This window comes from Triticum aestivum, chromosome 1A (assembly GCF_018294505.1).
Source record: "Triticum aestivum cultivar Chinese Spring chromosome 1A, IWGSC CS RefSeq v2.1, whole genome shotgun sequence".
NCBI lineage: Eukaryota > Viridiplantae > Streptophyta > Magnoliopsida > Poales > Poaceae > Triticum > Triticum aestivum.
In genome coordinates, this window is record NC_057794.1 from 291,326,084 (window position 1) to 291,348,133 (window position 22,050).

The 22,050-nt window shown below is 47.3% G+C and overlaps 1 long non-coding RNA gene across 15 annotated transcripts; it reads right to left on the reverse strand.

The window, feature by feature from the left end:
- Positions 1–9,259: 9,259 nt before the first annotated feature.
- LOC123046465 (uncharacterized) lies at positions 9,260–14,386 on the reverse strand. Of its 15 annotated transcripts, none has more exons than XR_006422364.1 (4): positions 13,876–14,385; positions 13,733–13,798; positions 9,642–12,851; positions 9,260–9,551 (listed from the first exon to the last, which is right to left on the reverse strand). It is a non-coding gene; the product is annotated as an uncharacterized lncRNA (long non-coding RNA). The 15 variants fall into 15 exon arrangements; XR_006422365.1 differs by lacking the exon at positions 13,733–13,798 and having other exon boundaries at positions 9,642–12,513; positions 12,748–12,851; positions 13,849–14,385; XR_006422356.1 differs by lacking the exon at positions 13,733–13,798 and having other exon boundaries at positions 9,642–12,538; positions 12,748–12,851; positions 13,849–14,385.
- Positions 14,387–22,050: the final 7,664 nt, after the last annotated feature.

Sequence of the window (22,050 nt, forward strand, 5' to 3'; positions counted from 1 at the left end):
GAACTCCTCTCCGGCAAAAGACCATGGCAACAAGATCCAAAAACAACAGGAACAAAATTTGAGAATATTGTCGTGCCAAAAAACAAGCAAAAAAAAACGAGCAAAAAAATGGGCAAAAAATCACGATCCAGATCTAGATTCTAAATGACGCATCACTAATGGCGCATCACAGGAAAGTGCGCCATTAGTATGCCGCGGTTACTAATGGCGCATCCAGTTGTGGTGCGCCATTAGTATCCAAAGCACCTGGCCCCTGGGAGGCATACTAATGGCGCACCGTGGCCTATACTAATGGCGCACCAATGGTGCGCCATTAGTATACCAGATACTAATGGCGCACCACTGGTGCGCCATTAGTAAAAATTACTAATGGCGTGCTGTTAGTGGCGCACCACAGATGCGCCATTAATGGCCATAATAGGTGCGCCATTAGTAGAGGTTTTTCTAGTAGTGAGTTGCCGATAACTTGGTTACAAAACATGATCATCTCATACAATAAAATTTAGCATCATGCCTTGACCATATCACATCACAACATGCCCTGCAAAAACAAGTTAGACGTCCTCTACTTTGTTGTTGCAAGTTTTACGTGGCTGCTACGGGCTTAAGCAAGAACCAATCTCACCTACACATCAAAACCACAATGATAGTTTGTCAAATAGACTCCGTTTTAACCTTCGCAAGGACCGGGCGTAGCCACACTTGGTTCAGCTAAAGTTGGAGAGACAGTCGCCCGCAAGCCACCTGTGTGCAAAGCACGTCGGGGGAACCGGTATCGCGTAAGCGTACGCGTAATATTGGTCCGGGTCATCTCGTCCAACAATACCGCCGAACCAAAGTATGACATGCTGGTAGGCAGTATGACTTATATTGCCCACAACTCACTTGTGTTCTACTCGTGCATATAATATCAACATAAATAACCTAGGCTCGGATGCCACTGTTGGGTTTCGTAGTAATTTCAAAAAATTTCCTACGCACACGCAAGATCATGTGATGCATAGCAACGAGAGGGGAGAGTGTTGTCTACGTACCCACGCAGACCGACTGCGGAAGCGTTGACGCAACATAGAGGAAGTAGTCGTTCGTCTTCACGATCCAACCGATCAAGTACCGAAACTACGGCACCTCCGAGTTCGAGCACACGTTCAGATCGATGACGATCCCCGGACTCCGATCTAGCAAAGTGTCGGGGAAGAGTTCCGTCAGCACGACGGCGTGGTGACGATCTTGATGCACTATAGCAGCAGGGCTTCGCCTAAACTCCGCTACAGTATTATCGAGGAATATGGTGGCTGGGGGCACCGCACACGGCTAAGGAATAGATCACGTGGATCAACTTGTGTGTTCTAGGGTGCCTCTGCCTCAGTATATAAAGGACTAGAGGGGGGGGGCTGGCCGACCAAGGTGTGGCACGCCAGGAGAGTCCTACTCCCTCTGGGAGTAGGATTCCCCCCCAATCCTAGTTGGAATAGGATTCGCGGAGGGGGGAAAGAGAGAGAGGGGGCCGGCCACCTGTCCTAGTCCTAATAGGACTAGGGGAAGGGGGAGGTGCGCAGCCCATGTAGGGCTGCCTCTTCTCTTTTCCACTAAAGCCCATCATGGCCCATTTAGCTCCCGGGGGGTTCCGGTAACCTTCCCGGTACTCCGGTAAAATCCCGATTTTATCCGGAACACTTCCGATATCAAAACATAGGCTTCCAGTATATCAATCTTTACGTCTCGACCATTTCAAGACTCCTCGTCATGTCCGTGATCACATCCGGGACTCTGAACAACCTTTGGTACATCAAAATGCATAAACTCATAATATAACTGTCATCGTAACCTTAAGTGTGCGGACCCTACGGGTTCGAGAACAATGTAGACATGACCGAGACACGTCTCCGGTTAATAACCAATAGCGGGACCTGGATGCCCATATTGGCTCCTACGTATTCTACGAAGATCTTTATCGGCCAGACCGCATAACAACATACGTTGTTCCCTTTGTCATTGATATGTTACTTGCCCGAGATTTGATCGTCAGTATCCAATACCTAGTTCAATCTCGTTACCGGCAAGTCTCTTTACTCGTTCTGTAATACATCATCTCGCAACTAACTCATTATTTGCAATGCTTGCAAGGCTTATGTGATGTGCATTACCGAGAGGGACCAGAGATACCTCTCCGACAATCGGAGTGACAAAACCTAATCTCGAAATACGCCAACCCAACATGTACCTTTGGAGACACCTGTAGTACTCCTTTATAATCACCCAGTTACGTTGTGACGTTTGGTAGTACCCAAAGTGTTCCTCCGGTAAACGGGAGTTGCATAATCTCATAGTTATAGGAACATGTATAAGTCATGATGAAAGCAATAGCAACATACTAAACGATCGGGTGCTAAGCTAATGGAATGGGTCATGTCAATTAGATCATTCTCTTAATGATGTGATCCCGTTAATCAAATAACAACTCATTGTTCATGGTTAGGAAACATAACCATCTTTGATTAACGAGCTAGTCAAGTAGAGGCATACTAGTGACACTTTGTTTGTCTATGTATTCACACATGTATTATGTTTCTGGTTAATACAATTCTAGCATGAATAATAAACATTTATCATGATTATAAGGAAATAAATAATAACTTTATTATTGCCTCTAGGGCATATTTCCTTCAGGCCAAACTCGTGACGCCGAACACTCCCTAAGGTGTTCGGTGTTTATAGCATATATCGGGCTGAACAATGCCCTTAATAATAAACCCCGTGTGTCCAGGTACGTGCAATATCGTGACGTGGCCACATGCCAATAATGTCAGCATCCTTCTCGGTTGTGTGTAGTATCTAGAGGATGTGAGCAACAAGAGACAGTAAAAAAGGTTTATGCAGGGTCTTAATCTAAAAAGAAACCTTTGGGCGGGTCCCTGTTGCACGTCTGTGCCTGTGTCTCCGTTGTGCCATATCCTGGACGGGTGTAGCACGATTGTCATCTGTAAAAGGGAAGAACTTAGGTGAAAGTTGCCGTTCCAAAAAAAGAATTGGTTATTATCAATGAACTATCCAAATTCAAGATAAGTCTGCGCCAGTGTCTCAGTTTTTCTTGGCCGAGGTGACTGGCGAGCCATTCGTCTCGGACGATGTGTTTGAAAGCTGCTAAGGCTTCGGCGTCCAGACAGTCGACGATTTGGTTCTTGGTGAGAAACCTGTTCCAAAGCTTTCGGGCGGACTCTCCGGACTTTTGGATTATATGACTTAAATCGTCTGCATCCGAAGGTCGGACGTAAGTCCCTTGAAAATTAGCCTGAAAGGCGTTCTCGAGCTCCTCCCAACTTCCAATTGAGTTTTCGGGGAGGCTTTTCAACCAGTGCCGAGCTAGTCCTTTAAGATTGAGGGGCAAGTATTTAATGGCATGGAGATCGTCTCTGCGAGCCATATGGATATGGAGGATAAAGTCCTCGATACAGACTCCAGGGTCTTTGGTCCCGTCGTACACCTCTATGTTCACTGGTTTAAATCCTTCTGGGAATTCGTGATCCAGCATCTCATCGGTGAAGCATAGGAGGTGTGCGGCACCCCTGTATTTTGATATGCCATGGCGTTCGGATGGTTGTAGTATACGGTTTTGATTTTGTGCCGGAGCACGCTTCCTAGATCCATAGATGGATCTGGTCGTACCGGATTTGTGGCGCAAGTTCTCACGTAGATCGTGTGTTGACTTATGTGTGACTTTGTTAGCCGCTCTATCGCGGTCACAAGGTGGTGGATCCAGTCGGTTGGCCGTATCACTTTTCGGCTGCGTGGGCTCTGAGGCCTCATCGTCGAATTCAGGTAATAGCTTGCGCTTTGGATAGCTATTTGTGTGGTAACTTCCACCATACTTTGTTTCGTTGACGAGCACTTTGTTCCACCTGCTCTTGAGCATATCTTGTGTGGCCTTAAGCCTTTGTTTCTGCTTCTACAGACTCCTCGCTGTGGCAATAAGCCTTCTGCGGAGGTTCTCTTGCTCCAAGTGCGTTTCTGGGATGATGTGTGCATCTTCGTCCGGACTATTTTCGTCCCCAGACGGGGTTTGATGAGGTTTATCCTTGGCGTCGCCGTGTTCGGACGCCGGATCCGCACTATGTTCGTCGTTTGCATCTTCACCGTGCTCTGCCACCGGGGCGATGTGGTCGTTGTTTCTTCTAGAGTCGGCTGGACTTTTATTTCCTCTTGCGCTGGTATCACTGTTTTTGTTATGGCGGGACTTAGAGTGGCACCGCTAACGTCGGCGCTTGGGTTTCTTGGAGGGGGAATCCTTCGCTGTCTCTTCGCCATTGCCCTCTTTGGGTGTATCCACCATGTATATTTCGTGTGATGAAGTGGTTGTCCGGCGTCCTGTGGGCGCTGGTTCCTGTTTGTCTCCTGCATCTTCGTTCATGCCGTCGATGTCTTCGGAGTCAAAGTTGAGCATGTCGGTTAGGTCATCGATAGTGGCTACCAAGTGGGTGGTGGGTGGGCAGCGAATTTCTTCGTCGTCCGCATCCCATTCTAGCCGGACATAGTTCGGCCAAGGTTCTCCTGACAGGGAGAGAGACCTTAATGAATTTAGCACATCGCTGAAAGGCGAGTGCTGAAAGATATCCGCGGAGGTGAACTCCATGATCGGCACCCAGTCGGGCTTGACGGGCACGGATGTAAGCGGCTCGGAGTCTGTGGCCAGAGATGAATCTAGTGCTTCGGCGACACGGATCTCATAAGGGGTGAAGTCAGCATCCGGCTCTCTATCGCCACTGAGAGCGTGACCTCCGTGGCAGGGTCTATCCCTCCGCTCTCAGATGGCGCGATTTGCTCCGGATTGACGACCAGAGTAGTTGCAGATGCGATCTCCCGAATATTGTCCGACGGTAGAGTTATGTCATGCTCGTCGTGACTGTGCGGTGCACCTGACACAGGCTCGAATCCGTCGAAGATCAAGTCTCCGTGGATGTGGGTGGTGTAGTTCAAGTTTCCGAATCTGACCTGATGGCCAGGGGTGTAGTTCTCGATCTACTCCAGATGGCCATGCAAATTGGCCCGCAGTGCGAAACCGCCGAATACAAGGATCTGTCCGAGGAGGAAAATCTCACCCTGGACCGCATCGCTACCGATGATTGAAGGAGCCATCAAGCCTTATGGTGACGACACAGTGGAACTCTCAATGAAAGCACCAATGTCGGTGTCAAAACCGGCGGATCTCGGGTAGGGGGTCCCGAACTGTGCGTCTAAGGCGGATGGTAACAGGAGGCAGGGGACAAGATGTTTACCCAGGTTTGGGCCCTCTTGATGGAGGTAATACCCTACGTCTTGCTTGATTGTTCTTGATGATATGAGTATTACAAGAGTTGATCTACCACGAGATCGTAGAGGCTAACCCTAGAAGCTAGCCTATTGTATGATAGTATGTTGTCCTACGGACTAAACCCTCCGGTTTATATAGACACCGGAGGGGGTTAGGGTTACACAAGGTCGGTTACAAGGGAGGAGATCTACATATTCGTAATGCCTAGCTTGCCTTCCACGCCAAGGAGAGTCCCATCCGGACACGTGACGAAGTCTTCAATCTTGTATCTTCATAGTCCAACAGTTCGGCCAAAGGGTATAGTCTGGCTGTCCGGAGACCCCCTAATCCAGGACTCCCTCACCGTCCCCGCAACATCGATAAATCCAATGCTGAGCTCTGTCTAGAGGGCCGGCCCCGTTCACGTCACCTCCTGGGGCCGTTGGTGCTTGGCTTTTTCACATGATAACCCCAGGAGATTCGTTTGGTGCAGGTTGTCTGACCACCTCGCAGGACCAACACAGTGAACAAGAACCAAGACCAGGGGCAACCCGCCTCGAGGTAGGGCCTCGTGAGTCCCGCGCTGGCTCATGAGTGCCTAGACACACCTCGTCTAGCCCTGCCGTGCAAGCCACGTGTCAGGGCGGGGCTGTACACGCCCCGGGGGCTCTCCGCGGTAGGGAGTCCCCTCCCACGTACCAGTGGAAGCACCATGCTCCATGCTGGCCGTCGACACTACTGAGGAGCGGCTATGCCCGTGCAAGTGCGGAAGCGCCATGGTCCATCCTGGTGATAAACAACTGAGGGCGGCCTCACGTTCGTATCAACCTCAGGGAGCCTCCGGGCCCGATGTCTGGCCTCATCGCAACGCCTCCCCTCGGGAGAGCCGCGCGAGGGGGCTGCACTCGGGTCACGCCCGAGCGTACACCTCCCAACCAGGTCCCCCGGAACTGGTCGTCGCGCCCCCTCCCGAGCCGAGCCTCGGCAAGGGCAAAGGTGTGAAGGTTGTTTGCATGTCAAGGGGGACTCCTGAGCATCGTGACTCAGGAGCCTAACTGGCCACGTAGCCCTCACTCCTTGGTTCTGTCCTGGTCTCCGGTCGGCCCAACGGTGGTTGAGGTATGTGCGGGGCTGGGCCCTGCTGACGTAGAACACTAGATCTATCACCGCGCCTCCTTCCTATAAGTTGTTTGCGCGTCAAGGGGGACTCATGATCATCGCGACTCGGGAGCCTAACTGGTCACGTAGCCCCTCACTCCTTGGGCTCGTCCTGGTCTCCGGACGACCCAACGGTGGCTGAGGTATGCGCGTGGCCGGGCACTACCAACATAGAACGTAAAGCAAATAGGAAGAAAACCGCAAAATCTCAAAGAAAATATTACAAGACATATTGTTCTCCTAATATCAAACACAATTTTAAACACCTCCACGAGGCACGCTATATGCTGTAGGAGTTTCAGCAGGAAAGGAGCCGCAAGCCAGTCATCCTTGGATACCACCGGCACCCGCAAGAGGCGCCCCCTCCTGGGTGGCGTCGCCTTCACCTGCACCACCGGCGGAAGGCGCGGGGGCGAAGGCGTCGAACTTCTTCAGCAGGGCTTCCACCCGACCTTTCATGGCTGCGGCGGCGGTGGCTCCGCAGTGTTCATCAGCCACAGGCTCCAGCAGCTCGTCAAGGCGGGTGGCAGGATCGCGAAGATGGAGGTTGCTAAAGACGCGCATCAGCGCGGCTGAATAAAGGACGCGAGCCTCTTCCTCTGTCATGGGGCCGATGCCGCGCACGACTTCCTCAAGCGCCTCGACCAAGTAGGGAAGCAACTGGGCGGGGCCATCCTGGTCAGTGGCCAGCGGCTTCTCCAAGCCCTTCTCATAGAGTGACTTCAGAGCCCCGCGAGACCTCTTCTCGAGAAGCGCGAAGGCCGCACGATCCTCGGACAGAACCTTCGTCTTGGCGTCAAGTTCGTCCTTCTCAGCCTGCACCTGTTGCTCCAGCTCCGCTAGTCGGCCGCTGTCGGTGTCAAAACCAGCGGATCTCGGGTAGGGGGTCCCGAACTGTGCGTCTAAGGCGGATGGTAACAGGAGGCAGGGGCCACGATGTTTTACCCAGGTTCGGGCCCTCTTAATGGAGGTAAAACCCTACGTCCTGCTTGATTAATATTGACTAGTCGTCAACCCGTGCATTCGCATGGGCTAGAAAATTTTAAAATGGATCGATTAGGTCTTTGTGACATTTATTAAATTGCAAATGTAGTATAAAATGTAGAAATACTTCATAAATATTCCTTGGAAGTACGGAATTATACTCCTAGATTCTTTAGGGCACATTTCCTTCAATAGATACTTCATTGGACGATATATGTTTGTTGTGTAACTAAGTTTTTCCTATCTTATCTCTCCACTGTCTTCTAACCATTTATATTGTCTTCTAATTCTTTTTGTAATCTAATTCTTTTTCTTGTCTTCTAATTATTTTTTTAATCATTACTCACCAATGTTAGCGCTTCCTCTCTGCCAATTGAGTTGTGACTTTTTGTGATTGCTACCTGTCACGTCAGAATGTTAGTTATTTTGATATAGTTGTAGAAGCATGGCCTATCTTCAGCATATTGCATAGAAGAATCATTCTGTAAGCATTATTCATCGAAGTTTCTTGCTTTGTCTATGACAATTGTGTTGTTAGAATCTATTTGGTATTACTGCATAATTGTTGCGGACATGTCATTTTGTAGCACATGGGTCTTCCATTTTGTACACTATCATAGTGTTCGGTCTTGGGTCCCTCTTTCCTAATACTCGTCCCGAATTAGTTGTCGCTCAAATTGATATATCTAGCATTAAAAAATCTAGACGAAGGGAGTAATATATTGTTTAATTAGTTCTTGTTCTTTCCCTGACTAAACTACTATGGAAATTCCTTTATTTTGTACTTTTGAAGTACGTGTATATATACAATGTGAAGATTATATCTAACAGATGTTATGTAGAAAACAATTATACCAATACATCTAGAAGCTAACATATTTTGCCCATATATAAATTTGTGAATCATCATGCCTGGTTACAATTAACTAATCATGTTTAGTATTCAAGTAGGCAAATTAATAAACGATGTTGTTGGTTTATCGTACTTCTAACTTGCACCAGAATGCTTAATATTATCATTTCCAAGTTTGATAGGGTTAGCTGTTGGATGGTGGGTCATCAACCTTTCTTCCCCTCTCCCTCCCAAATAAAACTAAGCTCAAGGATAAAATAGCCAACTTCATAAAAGGGCGAAAAAGCAAATATCCAATTCTAAGCTCGGGCTCATCTGCACCCGGTCAAGAAATAATTCATAAAAAATCAATAAAATTCAAAAAAAATCCAATTTTTTTGTGCATGGTAGATAATTTTGTGCGTGAGGTGCGCTCCAAATTTTAGAGCATTTGGACATTTGAGTAGCTCTTAGAAAAAAGACAAATTGGGCCAGAACAGTATATGAACAGTACACTATTTAACAAAACCCAAATTTATCATTTTTGCCGAAAGCTACTCAAATGTCCAAATGATTTGAAATATGGACCGGACATCACTCACCAAATTATCTACCATGCCAAAAAATTGGATTTTTTTGAATTTTTCTAGTATTTATTTTGATTTTTTTCCAGCACAGGTGCAGATGCTCCTCAGAGCCAAAACGCCTCACTCACGAAAAAGATCATACTCTACAAAACTGGCAACAGAGAAGGCCATAGCTTCAGGAGTTAAGGTAGTCATGGAAGGAGTTAAATGTTCTAACAACATGCAGCAGCATGGGCATGCCATGGACAGGAAGTTAGTGACATGATGGATGATATACTTGAGGACTTTTGTGCGTTATTAGCACATAATACTTATACATGTTGGAACTTGTTGCCACTAAGATTGAAATAGTTTTTCCCAATGCACACTCATAGGACCCATTAAAGCCAAAAAAAAGTAACGCAAAGCATGGAAATCATATATACTTGGAAATCATAAGTTTTTCTCCTTCCTTTCCACGTTGAATGTCATTGCTAACTGATTTGAAATGATCATATAAATGAACTTTGCAAAAGAACACAAAATCCAATCACCCTGTTACCATGTTGTTGACTTCCATCAAGTCACTTTCCATGTGTACTCTAGAACATCACTTAGCCTGCTATGTAACAGGAGTATGTTCCATCAGCTAAGCATGCAGCACTGAGTGAAACCATTGTTCTCATCATCTGGTCTATAATGTTTATTTTTGTTTCTTCTTTCTCTGTACATGAACCATAAAGAAAATAAGCTCATGAAGGAAAGGCTAACTCATCCTTTTCAATATTATATGGGAGTATAGAATTTGTAATACCTTGTGTCCGTGTCAATCCATGTCTCATATTTCCATTCGGTGCCTCGGTGGTAGCCAGCATGTAATCCCTAGTCCGTAGCGCCTCTTCTCTGTCCTCGGATGGCGTTCACATATTTTCTGTAGTAGCATTATCAACAGGTAACCATATTGTGATGCAACTGTACCCAGCGTATATAGTGATGCAACTGTACCCAGCGAAAATCTGCATGAGCGTACAAAATAGATACTAAAGGTTCGTCAAAATAGTTCAAGGATCTGGCTAACAATTTGAAAAAATTGGAGTTTTGACACTGAAAACATAAAATAGTAGTGGTAGCTTCACTACTAAACACGAAACAGAGACTGGGCAGTACCACCCATGGCTCTTTCCATTTTTAAGACTGAGCTCAGCAACCTCTTTGTCAGGTATTATAATATCACGGACTAATAAGTTTACCAATTTCTAAGAGCTTTCTCGCAGTTTGTACCCTGTTTGTAAAGAAGTCCCATGTTTCACCTTTTCAATTCTCATGCAGAAGGAATGCGTAAGAAAGATACAAAGATAAATCATACTCCTATATAGTAATTCTGGCCAAAACATTATATAAAAAGATTCTATTAGATTAGGCGAGGCTCAACAACCTGAAAGAGATGTGTATAGGGCAGTGAGCCTCTGTAGTTTATAAACAACAGTGGCGGTCAGTGAGATTCTTGAAGTACTCTACACAGCCAAGCTATCATTTTAGCTGTGACCATCTAGAATTACTATGAACAGCATGTAGTTTTGCTTCTAACCCGGTCTGAAATATTCAAGCAACATAAACACGTGACGATTTTGGTTCATATTACAAACAATGGAAAGCAAGAAATATGAATCAAGTAGTATTTGGGACAAAATAAAAATATAATAATAAAGAAAATATGTGTTGGGGAAAAAATAGAGTTTCCACACTTAAAACAACAAATAGTGGTAGCTTCACTACTGAAAACAAAATAGAGACTGGGCAGTACCACCCTAACTCTTTCTATTTTTAAGACTGAGCTCAGCAACCTCTTTGTCAGGTATTAAGTTATCACGGGCTAATAAGTTTAACAATTTCTAAGAGCTTTCTTACCGTTTGTACCCTACTTGTAAAGAAGTAGCATGTCACCATTCCGATTTATGTCAGTATTTGACCTCCTGAATTCTCATGCAGAAGGAATGTGTACGAAAGAGGCAAAGATAAATCATACTCCTATATAGTAATTTTGGCCAAAACATAATTCAAAAAGATTCTATTAGATTAGGCGAGGTTCAACAACCTGAAAAGAGTTTTTTTTGCGGGAACAACCTGAAGGAGTTGTGTATAGGACACTGAGCCTCTGTAATCATACTCCTATATAGTAATTCTGGCCAAAACATTATATAAAAAGATTCTATTAGATTAGGCGAGGCTGAACAACCTGAAAGAGTTGTGTATAGGGCAGTGAGCCTCTGTAGTTTATAAACAACAGTGGCGGTCAGAGAGATTCTTGAAGTAGTCTACATAGCCAAGCTATCATTTTAGCTGTGACCATCTAGAATTGCTATGAACGGCATGTAGTTGCTTCTTACCCAGTCTGAAATATTCAAGCAACATAAACACGTGATGATTTTGGTTCATATTACAAACAATGGAAAGCAAGAAATATGAATCAAGTAGTATTTAGGACAAAATAAAATTATAATAATAAAGAAAATATGTGTTGGGGAAAAAATTAGAGTTTCCACACTGAAAACAAAAAAATAGTGGTAGTCCACTACTGAAAACAAAATAGAGACTGGGCAGTACCACCCATAGCTCTTTCTATTTTTAAGACTGAGCTCAGCAACCTCTTTGTCAGGTATTAAGTTATCACAGACTAATAAGTTTAACACTTTGTAAGAGCTTTCTTACCATTTGTACCCTGTTTGTAAAGAAGTAGCATCTCACCATTCAGATTTATGTCAATATTTGACCTCCTCAATTCTCATGCAGAAGGAATGTGTATGAAAGAGGCAAAGATAAACCATACTCCTATATAGTAATTTTGGCCAAAACATAATTCAAAAAGATTCTATTAGATTAGGCGAGGTTGAACAACCTGAAAAGAGTTTTTTTTGCGGGAACAACCTGAAAGAGTTGTGTATAGGCCACTGAGTCTCTATTGTTTATAAACAACATTGGGCGGTCAGAAATTCTTGAAGTAGTCTACACAGTCAAGCTATCATTTTAGCTGCAACCATCCAAAAGTACTGTGAACCACACTTGATTTTACTTTTATCTCGGTCTGAAATATTCAAGCAACATAAACACGTCAGGTGTTTGCTTCATATTACAAACAGTGGAAAGCAAGAAACATGAATCAAGTACTAAAACTACGACACTTATGTTGGATCGGAGGGAGCAGTATTTAGCACAAACAAAAAATATGATAATAAATAAAATATGTTCTAGGGAATTTGGAGTTTTCAAACTAAAAACAAAAAATAGTGGTAGCTTCACTACTGAAAAATAGATACTGAGTAGTGCCACCCATGGCTGAGCTCAGCAACCTCTTTGTCAGGTATTACGATATCACTAACTAATAAGTTTAAAATTTTCTATGAGCTTTCTTACAGTTTGTACCTTGTTTATAAAGAAGTACCATGTACCGTCGGATAAGTGTATCACCATTCCGACTCAGTACAACCAATTAATATGGATCTGAGGGAGTGGAATTTAGGACAAACGAAAAATATAATAATAAAGAAAATACAAATTAATTGCTAGTTCATAGCCCTGGGAACCTCCCCTTGCCAAGCCCTCCGACTCCACGGTATCCTTCAAGCCCATGCCATGTCTTTTGAAACACTGATCCAATTATAGTTTGTCACGCCGAGGAAAACCATGGACTGGTTTGAAGATAGAGGAGTCTTACTGAAATTGCTTAAATTAGTGAAGATAATATGCACATTGCATTACGAAAAGAGATGGGGAATATCAATAACACTGCTTTATTTTTTACCAGCATAGAGAAACCACGGATTTCAACTTTGATTTGCAGAAAATAATAATGCAATTTTGTTGCAACGGAAAGATAAACCCAAAGAGATAGAAACCTATCAAGAGGCAAATCAATTCCTTACCTGTAGAAGTTAGGACTCATGTCAAACTTTCAACGCCAGAAGCAACTTAAGTGACCATATTGGAATTGGCAGTGGCTAAAGCCATTTTAAATCAAACTTTTCATCTGCATACAATGTTATGCTATTGTGTAAGCTTCATTAGAGAATTTCTTGTTCTATGCTAGTGAAGACCGCAGATTACTGTTCGATGAAGTAGCTCTAGAGGCATGCGTAAATATTATGCTGCGCATAATGGGACAACATAAATAAACTATTTTTAGAGCAGATTTATCATTATGCAAAACCCACTACAATAAGCATGAAATTCACTGTGATGGCACTCTAGAAGTGTATCTAAAAATTATTTAGCATATTTTCTATAAGTGTAGCTCTAGAGGCATGCGTAAATATTATGCTGCGCATAATGGGACAACATAAATCAACTATTTTTAGAGCAGATTTATCATTATGCAAAACCCACTACAATAAGCATGAAATTCACTGTGAGGGCACTCTGAAAGTGTATCTAAAAATTCTTTAGCATATTTTCTATAAGAGGCAACTATGATATCTGGACATTGTAACTGCAAAGGAAGGATCACACATGTTATTAAAAACAAACAATGATATTATGGATTCCATGGTTACACAGATGCAAAAAAACTAATATGGATGTTTTGTATTAAAAATATCATCTATCTAGATCTGTTCCCAATACAACAAAGAAACCAGACACAGAAACATGTGTAACTCCATAATACATACATGAAGCTATTTTTTTGCACAACCAGCAATACTTAAATCTTACAAATCTACCAAGAAAATATTGTACACTCTATAAGATATGATTCTTAATCCTGGATAAAAGAATTGTTTGTCAAAATGCAGATAATCTGAGAGTTGGCACATATTCAAAGAAAAACATGCAATCTCCAAATCCTTTCCATATAAAGTTTATATAAACATCAAACAAATTTGGCTGAGAGTGGTTGATTTCTATATTTACACAGCGCTGCAAGTTGGCATCAGATGTCATGCAGATTATCTCAGCTGGCTGGTTCTCCTTCACATCCTATAATTCATAATCTGGTAAGAGCTGTGATGTGAAAAAATGTACAGTACCAATTCTTTTTCTTGGTGAGACTTTACAGCCAAGGTGGAGAAGGGCAGGCCCAACCACTGCAGCGGCCGACTTCCACCAAGGCAGCATGCCGCGGCTCCATGGCACACTGTTGTTCTGCCTCAGCTCCTCCTCCCTCATGGCCTATCTCCTCTGCAGCCGTCCAAGGCATTGCTGCCTCCCGTGCGCCTCGCCGGCTGCCCATCTGCTCGCCCCACCGCGGCCCTCGCACCATGGAGCTTCTCGAGCTTCTCCGGCTGCCCAATGGCGCCTCCCCAACCCCTGCCATGGTACCGCAGCACCAGCAGCCCCGATCGAACCACCTTCACCCCTTGCTCCCCTTCTCCACCTCTCGGATGCTCTTGCGATGCAACCTTTTCCAAATAAAAAGAACACACATAGATTGGATTGTAGCAGGGATGGAACGTTGAGATCTGGGACGAGAGGCTGTAGGGCATGGAGAGGCGGCGTAGGAATTTTGAGGCAGAGGAGGAAGACGGGCTAATTTGATGCCGTGGATGATTTGTGTAATTTTTTTATTACTGTGGGAATTGGCTCAGGATTGCATGGATTAATCACCACCGTTATAATTTGGTCCCACCGGATAAAACGGCTCTTAATTTCTAATTAACGTGGTAATTTCATGGGAGTCTGAAATTAGTATAGAAAAGGTAAAAGTATAGATAGATAGATAGATGATATGGGTAGTACAATAGTAGATCTACCACGAGATCAGAGAGGCTAAACCCTAGAAGCTAGCCTATGGTATGATTTTATGTTGTCCTACGGACTAAAACCATCCGGTTTATACAGACACCGGAGAGGGTTAGGGTTACACAAGGTCGGTTACAAAGGAGGAGATACACATATCCGTATTGCCTAGCTTGCCTTCCACGCCAAGTAGAGTCCCATCCGGACACGAGACAAAGTCTTCAATCCTGTATCTTCATAGTCTAACAGTCCGGCCAATGGATATAGTCCGGCTGTCCGGAGACCCCCTAATCCAGGACTCCCTCAGTAGCCCCTGAACTAGGCTTTCAATGACGATGAGTCCGGCGCGCAGTATTATCTTAGACATTGCAAGGCGGGTTCCTCCTCCGAATACACCACGGAAGAATTTGAATACAAGGATATTGTCTGACCCTGCAAAATAAGTTCCACATACCACCATCGAGAGAATAATATTTCCACAAATCCAATTTGCTGACTTGTTTTGGCAACACGACATTATGTCACGGCCCGGTGATTATTCGAACCGTTTCCTTTAACTAGCGCCGCACATAACGCGAGGCAGTTTTTTGACACGTCTTGTCAAAGCAGAGATCGTGTCCCCTTATGATGGGATTCTCATCAATATGGGTGTGGGTAACCCAACCGCGCCATCGATTACGGCGCTTGGGGGATAAGCGAGTTTTACCAGGCTAGTGGGGACGCATAGTTTCGTCCGCCCATATAAAGGGATAAGGATTTACCTTTTCATCCACGCCTTCTTCCTCCTTTGCTCATCCATTTTCGCACACTCGAGCTCCGGCGCCCAAGTTCGCATTTCCCACCTCGACCTTCTCCAACCATGTCCGGAGCGGGAGGCAGGTGGATGGTCTCCTTCGTCACGGAGGGACACATCAAGAAGCTGAGGAGAGTCGGATACCTGCCCAACGACATCGCGCACCGGCTCCCAGAAGAGGGGCAGCTCATCCCCACCCCCAGGCCCCATGAGAGGGTAGTGTTCCTTACCCATTTCCTCCGCGGACTGGGATTCCCTCTCCACCCATTCGTCCGGGGGCTCATGTTCTACTACGGCCTGGATTTCCACGATCTGGCCCCAAACTTCATCCTCAACATCTCGGCGTTTATCGTCGTGTGCGAGGCCTTCCTCCGCATCAAGCCCCACTTCAGCTTATGGCTGAAGACTTTCAATGTCAAGCCGAAGGTAGTGAGCGGCCGCCAGGCGGAGTACGGAGGCGCCATGGTGGGCAAGATGCCTAATGTCACATGGCTCGAGGGCTCCTTCGGGGAGACCATAAAGGGGTGGCAATTGGGGTGGTTCTACATCACCGAGCCGCGTGACCCCAAATGGGCAACGGCCCCTGATTTCCGATTTGGCATCCCCACGCGGCTCACCTCCTGGCAAGAGAAGGGCCTGTCCTGGGGTAGTTCGGGAGAGCTGACCGGAGTCCAAACATGTATTCAAAACATGGTGAACAAGAAGCTCAAACTCGTCAATGTAGTCCAGGTCATGCTCATCCGCCGGATCCTCCCATGCCAACAATGGGCTTTCAACTTGTGGGAGTTCGACCCGGCCCAGCATCGAACTCTGAACAGGCTCTTCGACACAACTCACGAAGATGCTTGGAAGGTGCTATTCAAGAGCGCTGAGGTTCCCCCTCCCACTATGGAGGACCGCGGATTCTGCGCGAAGCGCCAAGCCAGCGCGGTAAGCTGTTTTACCTCTCACAGGATACTTGCTTTCCATAGTTTGACTCTATGTGGGATCTAAGCTCCCGTACCTTTGACAGGACTGGCAGGAGACGGCCGGACAGATCGACTGTCCGGCTCCTTTGCCCGAAGGCCCAGCAGACGCTCTCCTGGCGAAGATGCTGACTCCGGCTCCTTACACGGTGCCGGAGAAGACCAAGAAGGCCAAGGGAACCCGGAAGAGTTCCCGACGCCAGGCGTCATCGGACTCACCGTCCGAGGACTCTACGGCGCACTCCTCCCCCCAAAACGAGGAGGCAGAAGAAGATGCTCCCCCTCCAGACGGGGGAGACAAGAAAAGGAAGGCCGCCCAAACTGGGGAGGCCGAAGGGTCCAAGAAGGGAAGGACTCTCCTTCCGGAAAGTTCTACATCCGCCGCCGACGGCGAAGACGAGTGGCTGCCCAGGGCCAAGCCCCTAGGGAAGTCGTAAGTATTCGGATACCGGAGTAACTCATGGCATTCCTTTGTCGCACTACTTTACCTAACGCTGAATATTATTACGCATGCCGCCACGAGCCCGTATCGGCGTATCGTCGGACGGCTCCCTAGGCTCGTCGGATATGGATAGCAATCCAGTTCCGACCGCCACCTCCCCTCACCCTGCGGACAATGTCGAGGTATTGTCTCAAGAGGCACCGGGTCGAGGGGAGACAGTCCCGGAGGCGCCTCAAGGCGGCCTTCCGGAATCCGGGAACAGAGGGGACAAGGCCCCTGAGGGCTCCGAGTTCGGCCCTCAGCCGAACACCGCGCTGGAACCTCTAGTGGTTCCGGACTCAGGCAGGCGGCCTCCTTCCAAGAGGAGCAAGACGCCTGTACCGGTGACCTCTGTCCATCCAGAGGCGCCGGACAATCTGCTGCAAGCGCTTCGCAGCGCTTCCATAGACGAGGAGCATCGTACTATTATGAGTGTGGTGGTCCAGAAGGTTCAGTCCGCCAAGAGAGGACTGAGTGAAGCCTGTGCCAGCCTTCTAACAGGCTTTGAGGTAAGTGTTTAAAATATAGGAAAAATATTACCGCAAAGACAGTAGCCCCTGATGCTCTGTTTAGTGTTCACAAAGAAAAGCCGAACAGAGGATCAAACAATATCATAGGAGTCTAATATAAGTATGTCAATATGCATACGCAGGCTTCGCTGCTGGCATCTGCCGCACTGACTGCGGAGGTCGCCGTGCTGAAGCAGGACCTTAAAGGGTCCCAGGACGAGCTCGTCCTTGCCAAGAGGCAGCTCGAGGAGAACAAATGTAAGTAATACCTAGTCTATGGATATGTATAAAAATAATGCGATTGCAAAATGACAAGATCATCATGAATTTGCCAAGGGCCACAGCCGAAGTGGCGACCCTAAAGCAAGCGCTGTCCGAGGCCGAAAACAAAGTGGCCAAGGAGCGCACCGAGCGAGAAAAGCAGGAGGCGCGGGTGGGCGAGGTGCAACAAGAGCTCCAAGCTCTCGTGACGAAGCACGAGGTGTTGGAGCTTGACTCGAAGATGCAGGAGTCTGAGCTTGCCGTGGCCCTTGAGGGCGCGAAGAATGCCAAGGCCGAAGCCCAAAGGGCCCTCCAGGAGATTCATGCGATGAAGAAGATAGCGGCGGGTAAGGCATTCTATATGCAAAGCAAGCATGTGAAAGTAAATTACCTGTTACTTACCCGAATCCGGAGCTTTCCAGGAGCATTCGCATATTTGCCCCGCAGCGTGTCCGATGCCGCACAATTTTACCAGGCCGAGGAGGGAAGCTCAATGGAAAAGTTGTTCTGGTCTCAGTATACTGGGACCGAACACCCGGTGCCAATGAGCGACCAGCTAAAGCAGCTGGTCGAGCTACACAAGGCGGCCGAACAGGCCATGAAGGGCTTTATAGTCCGGCTGTGGCCTGGCGACGCCCTTCCGAATATCTACTTCGGCCTGGTGAGGCGGCTTGTGGATGCCTGCCCGCGGCTGGAGGTCGTCAAGCGATCTGTCTGCATTGAAGGTGCACGCCGGGCTTTCGCCCGTGTGAAGTTGCAATGGGTCAAGCTAGACGCCCTCAAGATGATCAAGGAAGGGCCGCCGGAGGGCAAGGAGCATCGCCACCCCGAGATGTACTACGAGGGTGTTCTGAAGGGTGCCCGTCTCGTAGAGGACGAGTGCACGAAAGATGTAATATTTGAGTGAAACTTGCTCGTGTGATCCTGTATTTATGAAAACTTGTTCATACGCGCTATGCAACGCTTGTTCGAATTTAAAATATTACCTTCTATTTGGCTATTTATCCGATCTGAGAGATGGCTAGTCCTCGGCTTCTGCCCCCATGCCACGAGTGTTGGTGTGTTCGGGATAAACCTGAGCACTCTTGTTCCCATTTTTGGGTCCTTCGAGGGAGGTGCTCAGAACAACGAACAAGGCAACCAGACTAATAATGCTTTATCACTCTCACTTAGCCATATAATTCTATAATTTTAAATTTCGGCGAAGCCCATGGTATTTGGAAGGCCGAATTCGGGGCGCGATACACGCCTTTAAGCCGGACAGGGCCGGCCCCTCGCTCTAAGCGGCATAAGTCTTTAGGGACTCGAAACCTCGCCGAACAGCGACCAGTATCTCGCCTTATCATGACAGTCAGTTTTAGCTTTCCCTACTGAGGTGCTTAGCCCAGCAGAACCGGGGCACAATCGCAGTAGTTCTCCTAGCGCTACCTTAGCCGATAGAGCGGAATGTAAGGTACCAAAACATAGGAGTCGGGCAAACCCAACATTTGACCAAAGACATGATTCGGAGCTGATGCATATAATGCTATAAGTTCGGGGTGCCGCACTTGCGAAAGTGTTCGGACTTCTCACACAATTTTGTGGGGTACGTAAGCCCCTGGTGTATTGGCCGTACCAAAGTGTACGGTTGCAAGGCGCCATTAATGAACACATATATATAAAACAAGAATGCAATAATAGTCGTAATGTTATGCATTGTTTATTCAAAAAGGTGCGTTAAAGCAGAATGATACAAATAGTGCGATAAGCAAAAAGTAGGACTATGTCCCTTCCAAGGGCAAGCTGAGGAATAGTATTAAAGCAAGTATTTCGCTCGTTATCATAATCCACCTGGGAATTCCGTGGTGTGACGTAGCTTTCTGCCTCCTTGGTTGCTGCACATCATGTGTTCGGCAATCATGCTGCCAGACAGGGTTTCCAGAGATTAAAGTCCTGAAAAAGAGAAAAATAACAAAGCGGGAAGCCCCTAGTGCGGTTTAAGCCGCGTCTTGGGGCGTGCCGTAGTTGTGCCCCCCTCCCCACCTGTGCCCATGGTATTTTTAATGCGTAATTATGTACGCGTGGCACGGATTTCGCTGTTTGGCTGGGACTGGGGTGGGGCCGCATTGCTACACGAGCTCAAATCGTGCCAGGCGGTCTAGTTGCCGATTACTTCGAGCGCGCTTGAAGGTGTCCGGGTCTTGAAATGCCGAACTGGTGGATTGCCTTGAGAGGCTGCTTTGCGCTTCTGCTGCGAGGGCCGCAGTGTGCTCCTCCGTTCGGAGAGAGCGCTCTGTGTTTCCATTAACTGTAATGACCCCACGAGGTCCTGGCATCTTGAGCTTGAGGTATGCATAATGCGGTACCGCATTGAATCTCGCAAATGTGGTTCGCCCGAGCAGTGCATGATAACCATTGCGGAACGGGACTATATAGAAGATTAATTCTTCACTTCGGAAGTTATACGGGGATCCGAAGACCACTTCCGGTGTAATTGAGCCTGTGCAATGGGCCTCTACGCCTGGAATAGCACCTTTAAAGGTCGTTTTTGTGGGTTTGATCCTTGAGGGGTCTATACCCATTTTGCGCACTGTGTCCTGATAAAGCAGGTTTAGGCTGTTGCCGCCATCCATAAGGACTCGAGTGAGGTGAAATCCGTCAATGATTGGATCCAGGACCAGTGCGGCGAATCTGCCATGACGGATACTAGTGGGGTGGTCCCTGCGATCGAAGGTGATCAGATAGGAGGACCATGGGTTGAACTTTGGGGCGACTGGCTCCAACGCATATACGTCCCTGAGCGCGCATTTCCGCTCCCTCTTGGGGATGTGGGTTGCGTATATCATGTTCATCGTCCGCACTTGTGGGGGGAACCTCTTATGTCCTCCGGTGTTCGGCTGCCGGGGCTCTTCCTCGTCATCGCTATGTGGCCCCTTATCTTTGTCTTTGGCAATTAACTTGCCGGCCTGCTTGAACACCCAACAATCCCTGTTGGTGTGGTTGGCTGGCGTGTCGGGGGTGCCGTGTATTTGACACGAGCGATCGAGTATACGGTCCAAACTGGACGGGCCCGAGTGCTTCTTTTGAATGGCTTTTTCCGCTGACCGGGTTTAGAGCCTTTGAATCCGACATTGACAGCCGTATCTTCAGTATTATCGCTATTAATGCGACGCTTATGTTTGTCGCGACGTGACCTGCTATTGCCGTCCTTGGTATCTGAAGTACCATGGTTCTTTGACATATTGTTACTGCGAGCCAGCCAGCTGTCTTCTCCCACACAAAAGCGGGTCATCAGTGTCGTGAGGGCTGCCGTAGATTTCGGCTTTTCATGACCAAGGTGCCGGGCTAGCCACTCGTCGCGGATGTTGTGTTTGAAAGCTGCTAGGGCCTCTGCATCCGGACAGTCGACGATTTGATTTTTCTTTGTTAGGAATCGGGTCCAGAATTGCCTGGCCGATACTTCTGGCTGCTGAATTATGTAGCTTAAGTCATCGGCATCTGGTGGTCGCACATAAGTGCCCTAAAAGTTGTCGAGGAATGCGGCTTCCAGATCTTCCCAACAGCTAATGGACTCTGCTGGCAAGCTGTTAAGCCAATGCCGCGCTAGTCCTTTGAGCTTTAGTGGGAGGTATTTGATGGCGTGTAAGTCATCACCACGGGCCATGTGGATGTGGAGGAGGAAATCCTCGATCCATACCGCAGGATCTGTTGTGCCGTCGTATGATTCAATATTTATAGGTTTGAATCCTTCTGGGATTTGATGATCCATTACTTCGTCTGTGAAGCATAAGGGGTGTGCGGCACCTCTTTATTGGGCTATATCGCGACGCAGCTCGAATGGGTCTTGCCCGCTGTGTTCGGCCCGGCCAGATTTACTGTTACTGTATCCGGTGTGACGTTTATCGTCTCGCGTAGTGGCGCGCCCTCGTGATCCGTAGACCGATCTTGCATGTTTTGCTTTGTCCTCCAATAGGTCTCGCAGGTCTGGCGTGTTTCCCCATGCTTTTTTATTTGAATGGCGTCGGGGTGCAGGCTGAGCTTTTGGCTGGAATGCCTCTCTATCACGGCCATGAGGTGGCCGATCAGCCGCATCATACGCTTCTTCCTCAAGTCGAGGTAGCAACCTGCATTTTGGGTAACTCTTGGAGGGGCGCTCGAGTTTATATTCCTCGGCCGCGAGGACTTCAGTCCATATGTCAGCTAGCAGATCTTGATCAGCTTGAAGCTGCTACTGCTTTTTCTTAAGGCTATTTGTCATGGTCATAAGCCGGCGCTTGAAGCGCTCTTGTTCGACGGGATCCTCTGGCACGGCGAATTCGTCATCGCCGAGGCTTGCCTCATCTTCGGAGGGGGGCATGTAATTATCATCCTCCATCTCTCCATCTGCCGCTCTCTCAGGAGGGCTGGCTCCTCCATCCTCCTGCTCTAAATCTTGCTAGAGGGGGTTGTTGTTGTCTTCGGCACTATCCGGAGTGTTATTACCTCCTGTGCCGGTATCACCACTT